At 40.7% G+C, this 20,908-nt stretch overlaps 1 protein-coding gene across 3 annotated transcripts in view; it reads left to right on the top strand.

The window, feature by feature from the left end:
* HTR1F (5-hydroxytryptamine receptor 1F) overlaps window positions 1-20,908 on the top strand; it is a 193,556-nt gene that overhangs the window by 167,687 nt on the left and 4,961 nt on the right. Inside the window, exon 1 of one of the 3 annotated variants that reach the window (NM_001195269.4) lies at window positions 14,495-14,610. The exons of the other annotated variants lie outside the window; for them this stretch is intronic. The gene's annotated coding sequence lies outside the window, so the exon portion shown is untranslated. Of the gene's footprint in view, window positions 1-14,494; window positions 14,611-20,908 lie in introns of those variants that run through there. 3 annotated transcript variants of the gene reach the window in all.

A 20,908-nucleotide genomic window follows, 5' to 3' on the forward strand; every position in this document is an offset into this window, starting at 1 on the left:
AAAATGCTGATAGTAATTTAGACAATAAAGTCCAGGCTGAAGTAGTCTCAGATGGAGATGAGAAACTTGTTGGAAGCTGGAATACAGGTGACTCTTGCTATGTTTTAACAAAGAGACTGGTGACATTTTGCCCCTGCCCTAGAGATTTGTGGAATTTTGAACCTGAGAGAGATGATTTAGGGCATCTAGCAGAAGAAATTTTTTTTTTTTTTGAGACGGAGTTTCACTCTTGTAGCCCAGGCTGGAGTGCAATGGCACGATCTTGGCTCACTGCAACCTCCAGCTCCCAGGTTCAAGCAATTCTCCTGCCTCAGCCTCCCAAGTAGCTGCGATTACAGACGCCTGACATCACGCCCAGCTAATTTTTGTATTTTTAGTAGAGACAGGGTTTCACCATGTTTGTCAGGCTGGTCTCAAACCCCTGATCTCAGGTGATCACCCACCTCAGCCTCCCAAAGTGCTGGGATTACAAGCATGAACCACCGCACCTGGCCAGGCAGAATAAATTTCTAAGCAGCAAAGAATTCAAGAGGTGACTTAAATGTTAAAAGGATTCAGTTTTATGTATTCACAGGATATGGTTTGGAATTGGAACTTAAGTTTAAAAGGGAAGCAGAGCATTAAAAGTTTGGAAAATTTGCAGCCTGACGAAGCGGTAGGAAAGAAAAACCCATTTTCTTAAGAGAAATTTAAGCTGGCTACAGAAATTTAAAATAACTAATGTAGAGCCAAATATTACTCTCCAAGACAATGGGAAAAATGTCTCCAGGGCATATAAGAGACCTTTGTGGCAGCCCCTCCCTTCACAGGCCCAGAGGCCTAGAAGGCAAAAACAGTTTCCTGGGCTAGGCCAAGGGCCCCCCTGTTGTGTGCAGCCTGGGGACTTGGTACTCGGCATCCCAGCCACTCTAGCCATGGCTAAAAGGGACCAAGGTACAGCTTGGGCCATGGATTCAGATGGTGCAAGCGCCAAGCCTTGGCAGCTCCCACGTGGTATTGAGTCTGCAAGTGCACAGCAGTCAAAAATTGAGGTTTGGAAACCTCCGCCTAGATGGATGTCCACCCAGAAGTTTGCTGCAGGAATGAAGCCCTCATGAAGAACCTCTGCTAGGGCAGTGTGGAAGGGAACTGTGTGATTGAAGCTCTCACACAGATTCCCCACTGGGGCACTGCCTAGTGGAGCTGTGAAAAGAGGACCGCTATCCTCCAGACCCTGGAATGGTAGGTCCACTGACAGCTTGCACCTGTGTGCCAGGAAAAGCCACAGACACTCAATGTCAGCCTGTGAAAGCAGCCGGGAGGGAGGCTGTACCCTGCAAAGCCACAGGAGCAGAGCTGCCCAAGACCATGGGAACCCACCTCTTGCATCAGCATGACCTGGATGTGAGACAGGGAGTCAAAGGAGATCATTTCAGAGCTTTAAGATTTGACTGCCCTGCTGGATTTTGGACTTGCACGGGGCCTGTAGTCCCTTTGTTTTGGCCAATTTCTCCCATTTTGAATGGGTGTATTTACTCAGTGCCTTTACCCCTACTGTATCTAGGAAGTAACTAACTTGCTTTTTATTATATGGGCTCACAGGCGGAAGGGACTTGCCTTGTCTCAGATGAGACTTTGGACCGTGCACTTTTGAGTTAATGCTGAAATGAGTTAAGATTCAGGGGAACTGTTGAGAAGGCATGATTGGTTTTTAAATGTGAGGACATGAGATTGGGAGGGGCAGGGGTGGAATAATATGGTTTGGCTGTGTCCCCACCCACATGTCAAATTGTAGCTTCTATATTTCCCAAGTGTTGTGGGAGGGACCCGGAGGGAGGTATTTGAATCATGGGGGCACATCTTTCTCATTCTGTTCTCATGGTAGTAAATAAGTGTCAAGAGATCTGATGGTTTTATAAAGCGGAGTTCCCCTGCACATGCTCTCTCTCTCTTGCCTGCTGCTATGCAGACATGGCCTTTGCCTTCTGCCATGATTGTGAGGCCTCCCCGGCCATGTGGAACTGTGAGTCTTTTAAACTTCTCTTTCTTTATAAATTACCCAGTCTCAGGTATGTCTTTATCAGCAGTGTGAGAACAGACTAATTCATGGAGGATGAGAGGTAAATGTAGATTGCAACATTAAGCAGAGTAGTGGGAATTTGAGCAAAGATTTGAAGGAGTTGGAGTTAATTAACCAAGTGGTTATCTCAGGTAAGATACAGGGGAACAGCTAGAACAATAGTTCTAAGTTAAGCATGCAACTGAATCCTCTGGTGGGGGCAGGGTTTAAAACACATTTACGAGTTTCATTCCCAAAGTTTCTGATTCAGTATCAAGGATGGGGACAAGAATTTACATTTCTTAAAGTTCCTAAGTGATGCTGTTGCTGTTGATCCAGAAACTACACTTTGAAAATTGCTGAGGTAGAGGAAAAGCCCAAAGTGGGAATGTACATGAGAAATACAAATGTTTCCCTGAGCAAGGGCCACACAGGGAATAGCTGGAGCTATTCTAAAATAATTTTACTCAAGAGGGCTCCCTTCAGAGCCTGTGGGCTGAGAACCAAAAAATTGTGTGTACTAAGGGCAGAATTTCTGTGATCAATTGGAAAAGATAAGAGCTCTGCCTTGAAATTCTCACTTTCTCTCAACTAATGAAATTCACCCTTGTTTTCAAGACACGGATTCCTTCCCTTATAATCTAAACTTATTTCCCTATTGGTGTCTTTATTTACATTTGACTTTAGCTACTTTTCTGTTATAATATCTTCAGCTCCCTAGTTACCATGTGCTTCCCCACAGCAAGATATATAATGCAACAATGTTTCTTTTCCACTCTTATATGGCTACTGAGCATTTCCAAAGAAAAATTTCACAGTAGTATAGATTGATGCCTATTCAACTTTAAATGATACACAGAATTTGTTTATCTGCCTTTGTTCACCTTCCTTCCTATAGCAACTCTGCCAAATGTTCCTCTTACCTTCATGATCCCTGCCTCCTCCCCTTCCACAGATGACACTACCTTCCATCCAAAGAGAAAATAGAAATTATGACACATGAAGTTTCTGCCATTTTCTACCAACACCTTAACACATACATGCTCACATATTCACCAGCTGTAAATTTACTTCCTTCACTTACCTTCTTCTTTCTGGCCTCAAATAAGACAAGGCAAGATACTTGGAAAAGTATTTGACATCAACTGAAGTATTCAATAAATTTGATTGGTTCGTTTCAGTCTTTTTTTTTTTTTAATAGGTAACAATGGCCGGGCATGGTGACTCACACCTGTAATCCTAGCCACTTTGAGAGGCCGAGGCAGGAGGATCACTTGAGCCCAGGAGCTTGAGATTAGCCTGGGCAACATGACAAAACCCCGTTTCTACAAAAATTAGCCAGGTGTGCTGGGGAGTGCCTGTAATCTCAGCTACTAGGGAGTCTGAGGTGGGAGGATCACCAGAGCCCAGGAGGTTGACTCTGACATGTGCTGTGGTCATGCCACTGCACTACAGCCTGGGTGACAGAATGAGACCCTATCTCAAAAATAAAATAAAATAAAATATTAAAAAGTAAGTAACAAATGCATAATGGGTGCAAAATTTTAGAGTCTCTCCAAACTGTTTCCTTAGACACACATTCCCTGGAGATAATCACAGTTAACCACCTCTTGTGTATCTTTCTAGAAATATTCCATATACAAATAAGCAAGTACATTTATAAATTGTTTTTATATAAATAGTAACCTGCCATGTACACTTTTCAGCACTCATTTTCACTTTAAAATATGTTTTGGAAATTCTTTCATATCAAAATATAAAGAGCTGCTTTGTTCATTTTATGTATATACAATAATTTATTTGCCTACTTCTACTGATATACATATTCATTTCTACCACATGCAAATATACTTATAGGGGAAGTTCTTAGAAATAGAATGACTGGATAAAAATGATTGCCATATTGTCTCCATGGGCTTACCAATCTATGTCAGCAGTGTGTAAGTGTGCATGCTTTTCCTCACCCTCAATTAACACACAGTGTTTTTCATTCGCTCATTCATTTATTAAATAATGTTTGCGTGACTAGCAGGAACCAAATTTTGTTCTAGGCCCAGGGATTAAAGTCTGCGCCCTTCTAGATCTTACATTCTAATGAGGGAAGACATATAATAAATTATAAATGGTGGTTAAATTTGTAATTCAAATTTTTACTTTGCCAGATTTAGTCCCACTACCATATACATATATCAAAGTATGTTTGTGTTTTACAATAATCAATTTTCTCAACTTAAAGTTTCCATCTATTGCTTGCCTTTTTAAAAATTTCTAAATTTGAAGTGTTTTATTAGTAACCAAATCTTTTAAATGAATACTTCACATACATTTTCCCAATTTCTTCATCTTTTATTCATCCTTGAATATATTGTCTTCACCAATCTCTGGTGACTACAGATGCACAAGGTTGTGATTAATCATCTATGTATTTTAAATTACATTTCAATCCAGATCTGCCTTCTAGACAACTAGACAACTCCATGTGGGCTATCTCATGATACCTTAGTCTCAATGTGTTTGAAACTACTTATTACTTTCCCCTGACCCTATATCCTTTTCAATCCCTTCTAAACCTCCTTTTCTTGTGTTCCCAATCATGTAAATGACATTATCATCCACTAGTTGCCCATCAAGTAACAGAGGAATCAAACCTCCTTCTTCCTCAAGTCTCACCTCCTCCCCTTCAAAAATAAGCTATAGAATCATGTCATATGCTAAAGAAGCTTAAACCTGTTTTCTTTCTCTCCATCACCTTGTTTCATTTTTTTGGCTAGAGTCTCATTGTCTCACATCTCAGCTGCTTAATAATAATACCTGGCCTGGAGCAGTGACTCACACCTGTACTCCCAGCACTTTGGGAGGCCGAGGCAGGTGGATCACCTGAGGTTAGGAGTTCAAGACCAACCTGGCCAATTCCATCTCTATTAAAATACAAAAAAAAAAAAAAAAAAATTTACCCAGGCATGGTGGTGTGCACCTGTAATCCCAGCTACTCGGGAAGCTGAGGCAGGAGAATCGCTTGAACCCAGGAGGTGGAGGTTGCAGTGAACCGAGATTGCACCATTGCACTCCAGCCTGGGTGACAAGAGCAAAACTCCATATCAAAAAAATAAGTAATAATAATCCCTATCATGGTCTCTAATCTTTACCTATTCTGCTTCATCTTCAGTCACTCTCCATTGCCTCCAGGATTGTGGTATGTAAAGAGCTTCCTTTCCATTCAACTTTTCAATCCTCAACTGCCATAACCTATTCAAATTATTCTCCTACCATACTCTTCCTGGTATTATAACTTTGCAAATTCTATTTCTTCTCCCAAAAATGCTCTCTCTGCAGCCTGCTCCCTCCAACTATCTATTGACTCAATAAACTCATTATTCAAGCCTAGCTTAAATTTAAAACTCCAGTGTAACATCTTTTCTACTCCTCCCAGGCAAAACTGCTATAACCGTCTATGCATAATAATGGCTTTTAAAAAACACATTCACTAATAAATATAATGCATAGGCTACTTTAGAGTATAAATTGTGCTTTGTATCTCATGTGGATGCAAGGGATTTCAAGAGATCCAGGCTTAAATACTCACTGCCGCCTGTCCAGTAAGAAAATAAAAATAAAAATTACTTCCCGGAAACTCCTGTAAAATTACTAGGATTCACTTGCCTTTGGACACATGCCCTACTAAACTAATCATTATTATTAGTTAACAATCATTGCCAGGGAGTTATGATTTTTATTATCCATCAGGTTCATAATGGGAAATACCGACGGCACGCTTAAATTAGGATAACGCAGAAAGAACGTATTGATATAAGAACTATTTATAAAGATGTGGTGTGGGGAAGGGAGCTTAATCAATAGTCTAGGCAGGCTGCCTGTTCACCATGGCCAGGTATGAACTTAGATGTCAGAATTACACATGACCAGCACCCAGAGACAAGTCCCAATGAGCCACCAGTGCCAATTTGGTGTGAGAGACAACTCTCGAGCAGCAGATGATAATTGCTTATGCCACTGCTGAAACCTCGTCTGCTCAGCAGGCAACCAGGGAAACTAATTTCCATGCAGAAGCCATGCCCAGATCCTATTACCCACCTCATTGTTGCCAACGGGCAACATCTTTGCAGAATTTGTGGCCTCAAGTAGAGAAAATGTCTTAACAACAACTGTATTATTCATCATGTTGAATCCTCCCTCAGCTTCTGCTGATATCTCAGCAGAATATTTTAAAATCCGCCAAGATTTTTCCATATTCAGTATTTCTATTATCAATGCACGTTAAAGTAAGAGAACAATTTTTCCATAGTTGTTTTGACTGGCTCATACTAATGAGTCTATTTCAGAGTGCATGTTATTAAATTTACTGCTTGTTATAGTCTTAATATTTTATTTACCAGCTGGTATAGAAGCATTTCTATATTTTTATCAACAAATATGGCTGCTAGTATCTCTACTAGTATAAGAAAAAAAAGGTTTAGATGCCTGGCAATCTTTTTTTAAAAAATGACTACCAGAATGCGTTTATCTCATCATATTGCAGTGATTCCTATATGTAATAGTGAGCTATTTGAGAAAATGTTTTATGGCATATTCATTTTTATATCCAGAGTGCCAACTATAATGCTGGAACTAAATAAATGTTTGCAGAGTAGGTGTATGTGTCTTTTCCTGAACTACTGATAAGCAATATTCTTCCTGATTGCATGAGCTGCATCTTTTATGCATATGTACTACATATAGAAACCAATACACACTGTATTGCTTAATAAACATTGATTGATTGATGCTCAAAACTTAGGAAACAAGTTTGGAGGTTTAGCATTTATGTTCTCCAGTATTTTTTAATTCCATTCAGATGACAGTTCAGATTTGTTCTGTGCTAAGTCACAACTAGGGAATATATAAATCCATCATCCTTTAACCATGTCATTTCTGAAATATCCAACATACTCTATTTTATAATTTTATCTAAAACATATGAATTTTATTAGTATCTGTCTCAAGTGTACTTATTTATTAAAATACTTTCAACCTAGAAATAATAATTGCTACTCTTATAGGAGTAACCAAAGTCAACGAAGTCTAGAAGTAATCAGAGTAACTTAATCAGAGTAACTAAATAAGAACTTCTTATGTTTAAAATGCTAGTCTAAAAATCTTGGAGAAAATGAATGCTTCAAAAATCTCCAAAAAGGAGAAAAAATCCAAATCTCAAAAAAGAAATCCAAATCTTGCAAAAATCCAAATTTTGGAATCCAAGATTTGGATTTTTCTGAAAAAATCTTGGAGAATTGATACTATTTGGTATCAATTTCAGTATTCTCAAATGGTAAAAAGAATGTTAAGTCAAAGTACTTTAAGTTTTCCTTTCTTATCATTCAAATACAGACAAATGTGTCCTAATTATCTTGGAGCTGAATCTCAGTGTTAGGATGTTAATTATGTCCCGTTCTTCAGTGTGTATCTTTGCATTCCATGATAATTTACTGTCTAAAACAGGAAGAAACAAGATATTTTATTCTACAGCATTAAGTAAAGCCAATAAAATAAAATAAAAATAGATACCCTTCTTATTTAAAATCATGGACTTTTTAAACTTTAGATAAAGTCAGTGTACGTTGCTACTAAACATACTAAACAGGTCTCAGCCAATCACTGCCTGCCTTATCCAAGTTTAAAAGGTAAGTTTTTCCTCATATTTTAGTTGATAGCCTTGGTTAGTGAGCAAACTGGAAGACCAGATTGCATTTGAGCAGAGCTCCAAATCATGGCCATATAACATCTGCCTTGTGTTGACTGCTGAACATTCTGTAATACCATTAATTGAAGATGACAAATCAACTGCCCAATTTCAACTGACAGCAATTAGCACTCACACTATGTTACTAGACTTCTGCTTTATGTACCAGCCCCACCAAGCCATGAGTGCCCAATAAATGTCAGTATTAATCATTTGTCTTGTTTATGCTATCAGTTAATCAGCTGGTACTTATTAAGCCTACCTGATGTAAAATGTACTTTAAGTATAAAGCTTAAGAGAATCAAAAGAGAAAAGTAGATTAAAGATTAAAAAAGAGAATGAATACTTTTAATTTAACATATTTACAAAAGAAAAATAGAATACAATGGAAGAGCATACATTATGATCAGGTGAAATACCTTTTATTCCATTAATTACATTTGTATAAAATATAAGTAACAGTCTAGTTCCTGGTGCTAGTAAAAAACAAAAATAAAAGAGAGGGAAATAAATATGTTGTCCTTGAAATTGCTTAAACTGTGCCAGCTTAGCTTGATTAACTAATTATTATGGATCAAAAAAAAATCTAGCTGGACACCATGGCACACACCTATAATCCCAGTTATTCAGGAGGCTGAGGAGTTCAAGTCAAGTTTGGGCAACATAGCAAGACCCCCATCTCTTAAAAAAAACTGAAGTTGTTAAATCAAATATCATCACTAAAATTAATTTTCTTTTGAACATCACAACAGCTTTCAACAACTTTTAACACACCCTAAGCATGTTATATTTTTCCAAATAATTTAACATAATGTTTTTATTCATGTTTAAGAAAAATAGCTATTGTCACCCCCGATTTTGAGATAGACCTTGTCCAACCCAATATTTTTCCCTAGATTAAGATATTTATCAGATAGCTAACTTTACAAACAAAAGCTTTAAAATATTTTTCATATCTTGCACATAGTTAAATATCAACTTTTTAGTAACTTTCCAGTAAGGGCACAGAATATCCAGATTCTTTGTCTAGTTCCTGGTGATAACCACTTACATAATATATTATTATATCCAATGTCACTATGGTGTGAACTATTTGCCTTGCTTATTACTCAAGGAGAGGGAATGGTAGTCAAGGCGGAGGAAAAGATCATGACCATAATCTTTCAAAATTTCCATCTCTAGCTTGCTAACATATTACCTGTTTTTCATTTTAACTTACATAATAGGAGAGTATACCATTCCTCATGTATGGTAATTGTACATTATTTCCTCCCACCATCCCCTTACATATTGTAGAATTAGAAAACTTGATATTAGACAGTGATGGTACTATGGATCCCATCAAAGGAAGACTGGGGTAAAAATTGAAATGCTTTTTACCCAGCTAGACTTATTTCATAACTATTATCAACATTAACCACAATCCTAAAGGTAGAGTTGCTAGCCCTATACTCCAGATGACAAATAATAAGTTTTTTAGAAGCCAGGTACCTAACAGATTTATATGTAATCTTCAACAACCCTTCATAATGTTTGACATTTATTTTTTCCCTCTACAGATAATGAAGCTGAGACTTTTTTTTTTTTTTTTTTTTTTTTTTTTTTTTTTTTGAGACGGAGTCTCACTCTGTCGCCCAGGCTGGAGTGCAGTGGCGTGATCTCAGCTCACTGCAAACTCCACCTCCCGGGTTCACACCATTCTCCTGCCTCAGCCTCCTGAGTAGCTGGGACTACAGGCACCCGCCAGCATGCCCAGCTAATTTTTTTCTTTTTTTTTTTTCTGTATTTTTAGTAGAGACAAGGTTCACCTTGTTAGCCAGGATGGTCTCGATCTCCTGACCTCGTGATCCGCCCACCTTGGCCTCCCAAAGTGCTGGGATTACAGGCATGAGCCACTGCGCCCCACCAAAGCTGAGTCTTTTAAAGCTGAAATGACTTTCCTGAGCTCACACTATTATGTGGGGGAGTCACTTTAAATGAATTTTTCTTGAAATCTAGTGTCACAGGATCCTTAAGGTGTCACTTTTCCAGCCACAAGCCAATGTGGCTAGTGGCGCCTTTGCCTTAGTTTTACTCAGACCCACTGGACTTGTTCTTCCCACTCATCCTGGAAGTCTGCACTTAGCTCATGCTACTGGCCCAGATCCCATGCTTGCCAAGGGCGAGCTAGATGCATAGAGGCAAGAGGTATGTGAGTGAGTGAGTGCAGGGTCCAGCCATTGCACACAGCCAGGCAAGCTGGCAGCTGCAAAGGGGCGGGCAGCTCCAGGAGCTGGCATAGGTGCCAGCTTCATGAAAGCCTACAGCTGGATTAGATGCACCACAAGCAGGTTCCACTGTGGGCACCCACCTCTGGATGAGGGGAACATGGTGGCACTCAGAAGGTTGAAGACTCCAGAAATCGCAGAGACTCCAAAGAGGGTGTCATCTCAAGTGCACCACTCCCTGAGCTCCCAGAAGGGCCGCAGCTCTTCTTTCCTTCTCATCACCCACAACTTGATGAGTCGGGGAGCTGTGTTTCAGTCCTGTTTGTGTTACAGCTCTTTCATTTGATGGGTCCTGAGTTCTTGGAAGTTCAGGAAGAATGATAACTAGAGAGTGAGCAAGGTGAAGGGCTGCTTTATTGAGCAACAGTACAGCTCTCAGTACAGTACAGCTCTCAGTACAGTACAGCAACAGTACAGCTCTCGGGAGACCCAGAGTGCTTAGCTCCCATCCACAGGCAGGTTGTCTGTGGCTCTCAGGGGAGAAGAGACCCAGTACCTCCTATTTGCAGGCAGGTCATCCTGACATTTGTGGAGCCCTCAGCAGAGAGGAGTCCAGGAATGGATAGCTCCTTTCCGCAGGCAGGTCGTCCCAATGTCTCTGTGAGTCTGGCTGAGTCCAGGATTTTTATAGGCTTCAGAAGGGAAGAAGTGAGTGCTGATTGGTTTATCGGTGGGCCTGGAAGGAGGGAGGGAGCGAGGGAAAGAAAGAGAGAGATGGGAAAGACTGAAGGTCCTATTGCTGCACCCTAATGGGCAATCAGGGACTGGAGTGGAAAGAAGGATGGAAGGAAGGGAGGGAGGGAGGGAGGAAGGAAGGAAGGAAGGAAGGAAGGAAGGGAGGAAGGAAGGAAAAGAAAGAGATGGGAAAGACTGAGGGTCCTAGTGCTACACCCCAGTGGGCAATCAGGGACTGGAGGGGAAGGAAGGGAGGGAAGGAGGGGGGGGGGGGAGGAAGGGAAGGAAGGAAGGAAGGAAGGAAAGAAGGAAGGAAGGGAGGGAGGGAGGGAGGGAGGGAGGGAGGGAGATGGGAAAGACTGAGGGTCTTAGTGCTACACCCTAATGGGCAGTCAGGGACTGGAGTTAGTCCAGGGGCCTTTGGATAACACCAAGGAGTAGCCTCAGCCAGATACCTTCAGTTGCCCCAGGACCTCCTTCCAATCCACACAACCGCTAGACCTCCATGAAGGGAAACTGGATTGGAACAAAGCCCACATTCCCAACACCAGAGGGTGATGGGGGATTGACAGTGTTCTCCCTGGCAAGCCTGTCCTCTGTGTCCTAAGTCCGGCAGCCATGATAGTCATTTCTAGTCAGCCGACAGAGACCCAGTATTTTCCTTTCATTCTGGTGACTGTGGAGTTTAGGGACTCTGAAAAATGAACAGAAAGCAGCAAATCCACTAGTACTCACCCTTCCACAGATCCTGGATGAGCCCCCCAAAATGTCACAGGATCCTTAGGTTGTCGCTTTTCCAGTCAGAAGCCTCTGTGGCCAGTAGCACCTTTGCCTGAATTTTACTCGGCCCACTGGGCTTGTTCTGCCCACTCAGCCTGGCAGGCTGCTCTCAGTTTGGCTGCCAGCCAAAACCCCATGCCTTCCAAGGCATGGAGTGGAGCAGCAAGGGGTGCATGTGCAAGTGAGCATGGGATCCAGTTACTGCACATAGCCAGGCACACTGGCTGCTGTGGCAGGTCAGGCAGCCCCAGGTGCCACCTCTGTGCAACCCTGCAGCTGAATCAGATGCTCTGCAAGCAGCTTCTGCTGTGGGCACCCATATCTAAATGAGGAGAATGCAGTAGCACCCGGAAGCGTGAAGATGCCAGGAACTGCAGAGCCCCGAAGAGAGTGCCTCAGCCCTGGTTCAGGGAGCCCTTAGATCTGGGTTCCTGGAAAGGCCACAACTCTTCTCTCCTCATTGCCCACACTGTGGCAAGCAGCAGGGTGTGTTTTAGCCCTGTTTGTGTTACAGCTCTTTCAGTTCTGCCATTCAGTGGGTCCCAAATTCTTGTCCTGCTTCAAGGAAGAGTGAGGTACATGGACAACTGGAGAGTGAACAAGGCAAAGGAATGCTTTATTGAGCAATATTACAGCTCTCAGGCTACCTGGAGTGGGTAGCTCCTAACTGCAGAGAGTCATCCTGATAACATCTCTCCACCCCTCAGCAGAGCGGAGACCTGGAGTGGGTAGCTTCTACCTGTAGGCAGGTCATCCCAACATCTGTGCAGCCCTCAGTGGAGAGGAGACCCAGAGTGGGTAGCTCCTATCCATGGGCAGGTCATCTTGTCATCTTTCCAAATCTGGCAAAGTCCAGGGTTTTTATGGGCTTCAGAAGGGAGGAAGTGCATGCCGACTGGTCCATGAGCAGCCATGGATGGGCCTGGAAAAAGCACCATAAGTTTTCACGCCTGGCTATGGAACAGGCAGCCCAGGCTCCAGGCTTCAGACCATCCCTGGCTTGAACGTGGGGTTTCACTGGGGGCTTGCTACTTTCCACCCAGGAGCCCGTCTGCCTCCTGCCACCATCAATTACATCATCCATGGTGCTCAGGCTGTTCATGCTGAGGGGCATCTGCAGGCCTGCACCTAGCTGCCCTCAGTCCCCCCTCGGCCTCTCTCCCATTCTTGTCAGTGCCCAAAGTCCAGAGGATGCCAAGGTGGCAGGGGGCTGACATATCATCACTGCTTCAAGCACACACACAACACTCGGGCTCAGCTTCAACTTTGCTCCTAAATGAGAGTGGGTGCTGGGAGTGGGGAGAGATCAGGCAGCAAGAGTAGGCACTTCTGACCCTGCGGGGGCAGGGAGGGTTCAAATGACCCTGAGAGCATAGGAATGTCCAGGTCCACAGCTGTAGCTGGGGGGCTGCTGCTGCACCTGGGGGGGTGGGGCTCCCACCCCACCAACTCAGAAGGGTGCAGGGTTCTCACCTGTTCCCAGCTCCCACCAGCTCCCTGAAGTGCACAGCCCAGCCTTCACCTCACCTGCCACAGCTGGTCTGTTTGCAGCAACCTCTCCAGATGGGCCACCACTACCATCACTAGCACTTACGGGTTTGTTTTATGTTTTGGGTTTTTTTGTTTGTTTTTTGGAGATGGAGTCTTACTCTGTCACCCAGGCTGGAGTGCAGTGGTGCAATCTCAGCTTACTGCAACCTCCACCTCCCAGGTTCAAGCAATTCACCTGCCTCAGCCTCCTGAGTAGCTGGGACTACAGCCACACACCGCCATACCCGGCTAATTTTTTGTATTTTAGTAAAGACAGGGTTTCGCCGTGTTGCCCAGGCTAGTCTTGAACTCTTGAGCTCAAGCAATCTGCCCACCTCAGCCTCCCAAAGTGCTAGGATTACAGGTGTGAGCCACCATGCCTGGCTGCAATTGTGGGTTTTATTCACAGTAGTTGGTAGTCTCTTAATTAGTTGAAGTCATAATCTCAGGAATAAACATCAGTTTCTATTACCTTCACAACTCCACTTCTGCCATATCTCCCCACCCTTCCTTTACATTCCACCCCACACACAACTGCTTTTCTCTTTAGGTTTCAGCAACAGTCAAACAAAGCAAATACTACAACCTACTGAGTCTGTACATGTGTATTCCCTCTCTTTTCCATAGCAGGTGCTCCTGTAGCTGGTTTCAGTGTGTTCATTGAATGTGGTGTCATTTTCTCTAAGATTGTCATTGTTGCAATTTAATTATTTTCTCAAGCGTGGCAGACTAAGAAGCAGATGTCTCTTGAAAACAATAACCAGATCCATTTAAGCAATGAGGTGTGCGTATATGTAAATTCCATTTAAAATAAGAATGCCTTCTTCTTTCTTTTTTTTTTTTATGTCTCACTCTGGCCTGTCACCCAGGCTAGAGTTCAGTGGCAGATCTCAGCTCACTGCAACTCCACCTCAAGCAGTTCTCATGTCCAAGCTTTCCGAGTAGCTGGGATTACAGGCACCTGCCACCACACCTGGCTAATTTTTGTATTTTTAATAGAGATGGGGTTTCACCTTTTTGACCAGACGGGTCTCAAATTCCTGACCTCAAGTGATCCACCCACCTTGGCCTCCCAAAATACTGGGATTACAGGCATAAGCCACTGTGCCCTGCCCTTTCTAAATATTTTCAAATATCGAGATATTTTTAAATATCTCAGATATTTTCTACATATCTAAGCTAGAGAAAGGGACTTCTAAAAATCTTAAGGGTGTTGCCCCACAGCCCTAATAGTCTAAGAATAGTCTGAAATAGTCTGAAAAAGAAGAAAGTCTGTCTTGGAAAGAATTATGCATATGACATTTGGGGCATGTAGTGACTGTCAATCCGATTCATAGGGAGACACAAAGTTTTGAAGAAAACTATACTAACTTGGACTAAAAGGGAAAGAGCTCAAAATGAAAAGACTTTCTATAGGCAGAAAGCAGGCTAAGAAGGCTACTTAGCTATAATCCAGACTACTTTCCAGAGACCAGACAGGATCTCTTCAAGAGCAGAGTCAAGAGCCTGGAGGGGGTTTCAAGAGCCGTGGAGTGCAGTGAATTAGAGAACCAAATCAGAGGCAGAAGTGGGCCCTAATGAAGGTAAATTGCTAACCCTCAGAGGAGAGCACTCTGATAACATTTTTCTGGGTGAATTTCAGGTCAGTGGCCACTATGTGTTTCCCATTTCCTTATCTTTTTGAATGGGGGTGTCTATTGCAATTATCCTGCCCTCAACTCACCATTACATATAAAGGATTGGAGAACAGATAAATTGCCTGTTTAGTTCACAGCTCTCTGAGTCAAGATGCACTGCAGCCTCAAGGAGCCTCATCTGTTTCTTGACTTGATACAATACATGAGATCATGGACTTCAAGACCGGTGCCATGATTAGATGAGATCTGGGGGAGCTTAGGGAGCACGTGAATATATTTTGCTTATGAAATGGATGGAAGTCATTGGAGCCAACAGACAAACTAATGGGAACATAATTCATAAACTAAGAAAGAATAGGTCAGACATCTAGGAAACACAAGCACACCCCTAAGTTGGACATGGACAGTTAAAGCAAGACATGGTGGGGAGGGATGAGTATTCAAAGCCAAAAAGTTAAGTGTACAAATCTGAGAAGTGTATATCAGGATCCTAGAGGCCAGATCCAGCAGGCAGTGATTTAAAACAATAGGGAAAAGAAAATGTATACATATACATGGCAAATATAGGCAAGGTTCCATTGACTGAAGTGCTGTAAAAGCCTTGCATAGTTTCCCATCTCTCTCAGCAAGCAGGTCTTCACTGATACAGAAGAGTTATGGAGCAATCCTATACATTTTCATACTCCAGCCCTGGAATCACTCCCTAAATTCAAAACTCTACAATCCCAGGCTCGGAACCTGACTGCAATCTCATCTTTTTGTCATCCTTGGGCATTACCTGAGCCCACTTTACACCTGCTCCTGAACCTCATCAGGACCTCAAATTACTCAACGCTGGCCTATTTTCTCAGCTTGTTGCCCTCTCTGGCCTGCTGTTTTATGAAACTAGTACTGATCCAGCACACCCAACAACATTTTCCCTTGGCCTCTGTCCCCAATCTGCATCCCAATTCCTGATCCAATCCTGAATAAATTGAATTATCTTTTACTTAGCAATATAAACCCTAAATTTCAAGCACTAATGGAAGAGTAAAAAAACATAGACCATTTTTATTCCAGTTACCTTTTGAAGGTTATAATTTCAGCTATATTCTCAAAAGCATTCTTTAATCTTTTTGCTTACGCCTTTTCCCTGGAGCAGCAGCACTACTCTCTTCAAGCTGTACCTTGCCACCTGCACACCTCACTCTGCCAAAACTCAGATATCCTTTCACTTACCTTCTTAAACATTTCTAAGACTTCTGACTGCCTACAGAATAAAACCTGGTGTCCTTATCCTGGCATGCAAGCCTCCTCTTTGTCTTCCTCAGTTAATTTTCATCTCTCACCCCCAACTCTAGCCCTAAAGTGCCTTTGCAGTAAGTAGGTAGCACATCAGACTGCTTATTTCACATGTCTGATGCATCCTGCATTTTTATGCCTCTGCTTTTGCTCATACTTTTTCCTGTACCTGCAAAGGCTTTCCCTGTTTAACCATGCTATGATTAATTAATTATCCCTCACCAGTATTTCCAAGATACTTTATACATATCTCCATAATGCCCTTATTGCATTGTATAATTGTATTATATGTTAAGAGTTTTCATAGCCAATGCTAGCTTCTTAATGACAAGTACAAAGTTGTTTTGTTTTGCTGTTTTGATTTGTTTTGTTTTGTCCAGGGATAGATTTTTCTTGGTGGTGGTAGGAAAGAGGTTTTTTTGTTTGTTTGTTTTTGTTTTTGTTTATTTGTTTTGAGACAGAGTTTTGCTCTTTCGCTTCTGTTGCCCAGGCTGGAGCGCATGGCATGATTTTGGCTCACTACAACCTCTACCTCCCAGGTACAAGTGATTCTCCTCTCTCAGCCTCCCAAGTAGCTCAGATTACATGCATGTGCCACCACACCCAGCTAATTATTTGTATTCAGAAGAGACGGGGTTTCACCATGTTAGTCAAGCTGGTCGCAAACTCCTGACTTCAGGTGATCCACCCACCTTGGCCTCCCAAAGTGCTGGGATTACAGGCGTGTGCCACCACACCCAGCCAAAAGAGGTATTTTTATAACTCTCAGATTTATTAGCACAAAAATAACACTCACTAAAAAAGTTCTTAAAGGAATAAATGAAAGCAAAGAAATATAAGAGTAAAAGGGAAGTCTCAGAGTTGAAAAGGCAGTAAAAAAATTGGAAAGCGCTATGAATACATTCCTACTGTTATAATCAACACATGTAGACCTGGTTGCTACCTTAAACATTAATTTTATTGGATATTTGCTTACATTTGAACACCCTTCTCATTTTATAACATAATTTTTATTTTATAGAAAAAATAGTTACTTGAGGGCCGGGCACAATGGCTCACACCTGTAATACCAGCACTTTGGGAGGCCGAGGCAGGCAGATCACCTCCAGTTGGGAGTTTGAGACCACCCTGACCAACATGGAGAAACCCCCTCTCTACTAAAAATACAAAATTAGCTGGGTGTGGTGGCGCATGCCTGTAATCCCAGCTACTCGGGGGGCTGAGGCTGATGAATCGCTTGAACCCAAGGAGGCAGAGGTTGTGGTGAGCCAGAGATCACACCATTGTATTCCAGCCTGGGCAACAAGAGCAAACCTCCATCTCAAAAAAAAAAGAAAAGAAAAAGTAGTTACTTGATAAGCCTCATGACTGAAATACAACTATTCAGTAATACATCTCCTACAGAGAGAAAAATGGTGGTTAAAAGAATAGATTTGTTCTACCAATTATTTGTTGTGTTGTCATTGTAGAGATTATTAAACATCTGTGCTTCAGTTATCTTATCTATGAAAAGAAAGACAATAATTGTACCTACCTCAAAGGTTAGCTATGAGGATTAAGCATGTTAATGCATGGAAAGCACTTAGTACATTGCATGCAGAAGTAAACACTCAGAAAAGATGAATGTTATTGTTATTCTAATTAAAACAGCCAACTTGTAGGTATTCATGAGGTCTCGATAGAATTGAATTTTACTTCACAATGTTATTATAAAAACTACTTGTGTATGACAACCGTCCCAGGCTATTTACAATATAAAATGAATTAAACTACGTGGCTAGGAGCTAACAATTTAATCTTGAGGACAATATAATTGGATATCAAGATCAAACACCTGAATATAAATAAGCATTAGATTTTAAAAACTGAGTAAGCAGAGAAGTAAATGCTTCATGCCGCTAAATCAACAAATTGGCAAACATTCATGTTGAATAAAACCTGGGGAAGTTTTCTTTCTCTGTTATTATCAAGAAGGCTGTATATAACACATGAGACTGCAGGCTCTACTTACAGACTAATCTTGATTTTTTTCCCAGTGAAGACATTCAAATACAGAATGCAGTCTATGTTCTAAGAGTAGGAGGGACATATGTAGCATACTCTATGTCCAGTAACCCAGAGATGGTCCCTAGCACCATGAAGATGCACAGTAGGAACTTAAGATATAAAGGAACAGAAAAACACCTGGTCAGAGGCCATGTCTAAATTAATAAAGGTAGATGGTTTATTACATTTCTCATTGTAAATAGCAAGAGAAATAGGAGAAAAATAAAAATAAAACCCAACGCCATTGGTTGCCTTTGTTTTTCTATTTTCTTTGTTGTCTATAAATACAACTAGCAGAAGATTAATTACAGTTCTAAATTTAACATTAAAAAGATTTCTGGAAAGCTGCAATATAAGTTATGTGACAGATAAATTTTGTCATATAATTCTAGAATATAACCCAAAATTTTTATTTTTTTCTTGGCATTAGGTACCATTTTATTGAGCTTAATTTAAATGCTACAACTTGATGCTTAGGGAAATCCATTGAATTATCAACCAATTCACCTTCTAATTTTAAGCTTGTCAATTTTGCTACATAATTAACTTTTATTATGGAAACCCACATAACTCTTTCTGACACTTTCTCTTGTTTAAAATTGTATTCAAAAGGTAATTTCAGAATAATCTCTGGAAGAGCTCTTATGCCAAAATTGTTTATCAGGCAAATTAAAATGGAAAGCTATTTTTGCTCATATTATGAAAACTGTCAGCACTTTTAAATGAATTCCCATAACACTAAATAAACACCATTGCAGGCCGGGCATGGTGGCTCACACCTGTAATCCCAGCACGTTGGGAGGCCGTGGTGAGCAGATCACCAGAGGCCAGGAGTTCTGAACCACCCTGGCCAACATGGTGAAACTCCATCTCTACTAAAAATATAGAAAATTAGCCGGGTGTGGTGACACGTGCCTGTAATTCCAGCTACTTGGGAGGCTGAGGCACAAGAATTGCTTGAACCTGGGAGGCAGAGGTTTCAGTGAGCCAAGATCATGCCACTGTACTCCAGCCTGGGGTACAGAGTGAGACTCTGTCTCAAAAAAATAAAATAAAAATAAAATGAAATAAAATAAAATAGATAAGCAAATAAACACCATTCCAAAGGAATTAACCCATTAAGAAATTATTCAGTTTTTTAAATTTAATATTTAGTGCAAATTTTATGATAAGGGAATAGGGAAATATTGGAAGTAAAGTAGAAATTAATTAATTTACCATGTTACTAATACATCTTGTTGGTTTTGAAGTAAGCATTTTACCTGTAATCATTGACCTTCTACAAATGTTTCAAAGGAAAATAGCTAAAGACTGTGAGGTTCACTGATACTAAAAACATATATCAAGAATTTTAATGGCAGTCCTGATGGTGCCTAAGCACACCATTACATCATAGGTCCTGTGATCCAATACTGATTTTAGGAAATATGGTCATAGCATAACTTTCATATCAACTGAAAAGAATAGAAACAATATGAGAGAAGGGGAGTTAAAAGACCCAGAACACAAAGTCCAAGAGCTGGATGAAGATAGCAATAAAAATAGGGAAGTATATATATATACAATACATGTATTTTATATATATATAAAATACATGTATTATATATATATGTATTATATATGCATGTATTTTATATATAAAATGCATGTATTTTATATATATAAAATGCATGTATTTTATATATAGAAAATATATGTATTTTATATATATAGAAAATATATGTATTTTATATATATAGAAAATATATGTATTTTATATATATATAAAATACATGTATTTTATATATATATAAAATACATGTATTTTCTATATATGTATTTTCTATATATGTATTTTATATATATGTATTTTATATATATAATATATGTATTTTATATATATATATGCCATTGTAAGATAATTTATTTAAGAAACTCCAAGAAATAAGAATGTAAAAATGAGAGACACTGAAAAAATTGTATAGCACGAAATTCAGAGGACAAAAGTCAAGAGAGAGAAACTCATAGATGTGGCAGCATTGAAAAAAAAATTAGACAGATGAGAAACAGCCTGTTGATTATGCCCAGAAACCTAACTCCCTGGACCAACAGCATCAATATCACCCGGGAACTTGCTAGGAATGCAGATTTTAGAGCCCCAAGCTCACCAGACTTGCTGAGTCACCAGCTGGAGAGGGTGGGACACAGCAATCTGCTTTAACAAGCCATCCAAGTGATTCTGAGGCACTCCAAATTCAAGAACCACTTTTTTAGAGTTTCTAAGACTTTAGCCTCCATTCTTTACCAGGAGTTGCCTTAGTTGCCCTTTATAACTGGCTAAATGTTGACATAAAAAAAAAAAACAGAAAGGCAATTACTTCTCAAATACACAATAGACAATCACTCTTTTTCAGGTATTCAAATACCAGAAAGGTATTCAAATTTCTTCTGCCACTCAATTTGCTTAACAGCACTTGCCTTCAGTGAATTTCTGAAGAGAAAAATCAAATTGAGTACTGTTAACCCAAACAGTTACTAAAAATTAAATTTAGTACTGGTACCCAAAGTAGAACAGCATAGAAAATATGCTGCATTTCAAAGTTTTTTGTTTTGGGTTGTTGTTGTTGTTGTCGTTGTTGTTGTTGTTGTTGTTTGAGATGGGGTATCGCTCTGTTGCCCAGGCTGAAGTGCAGTGGCACGATTTTGGCTCACTGCAACCTCCACTTCCCGAGTTCAAGCGCCTCCGAAGTAGCTGGGACTACAGGCATGTGCCACCACGCCCCAGTAATTTTTTTTTTTTTTGTATTTTTAGTAGAGACAGGGTTTCACCATGTTGGCCAGGATGGTCTTGAACTCCTGACCTCAAGTGATCCCCCTGCCTCAGCCTCCCAAAGTGCTGGTATTACAGGAATGAGCTACCGGGCCTGGTTCAAGGTGT

The sequence above is a fragment of the Pan troglodytes genome, chromosome 2 (assembly GCF_028858775.2).
Source record: "Pan troglodytes isolate AG18354 chromosome 2, NHGRI_mPanTro3-v2.0_pri, whole genome shotgun sequence".
NCBI lineage: Eukaryota > Metazoa > Chordata > Mammalia > Primates > Hominidae > Pan > Pan troglodytes.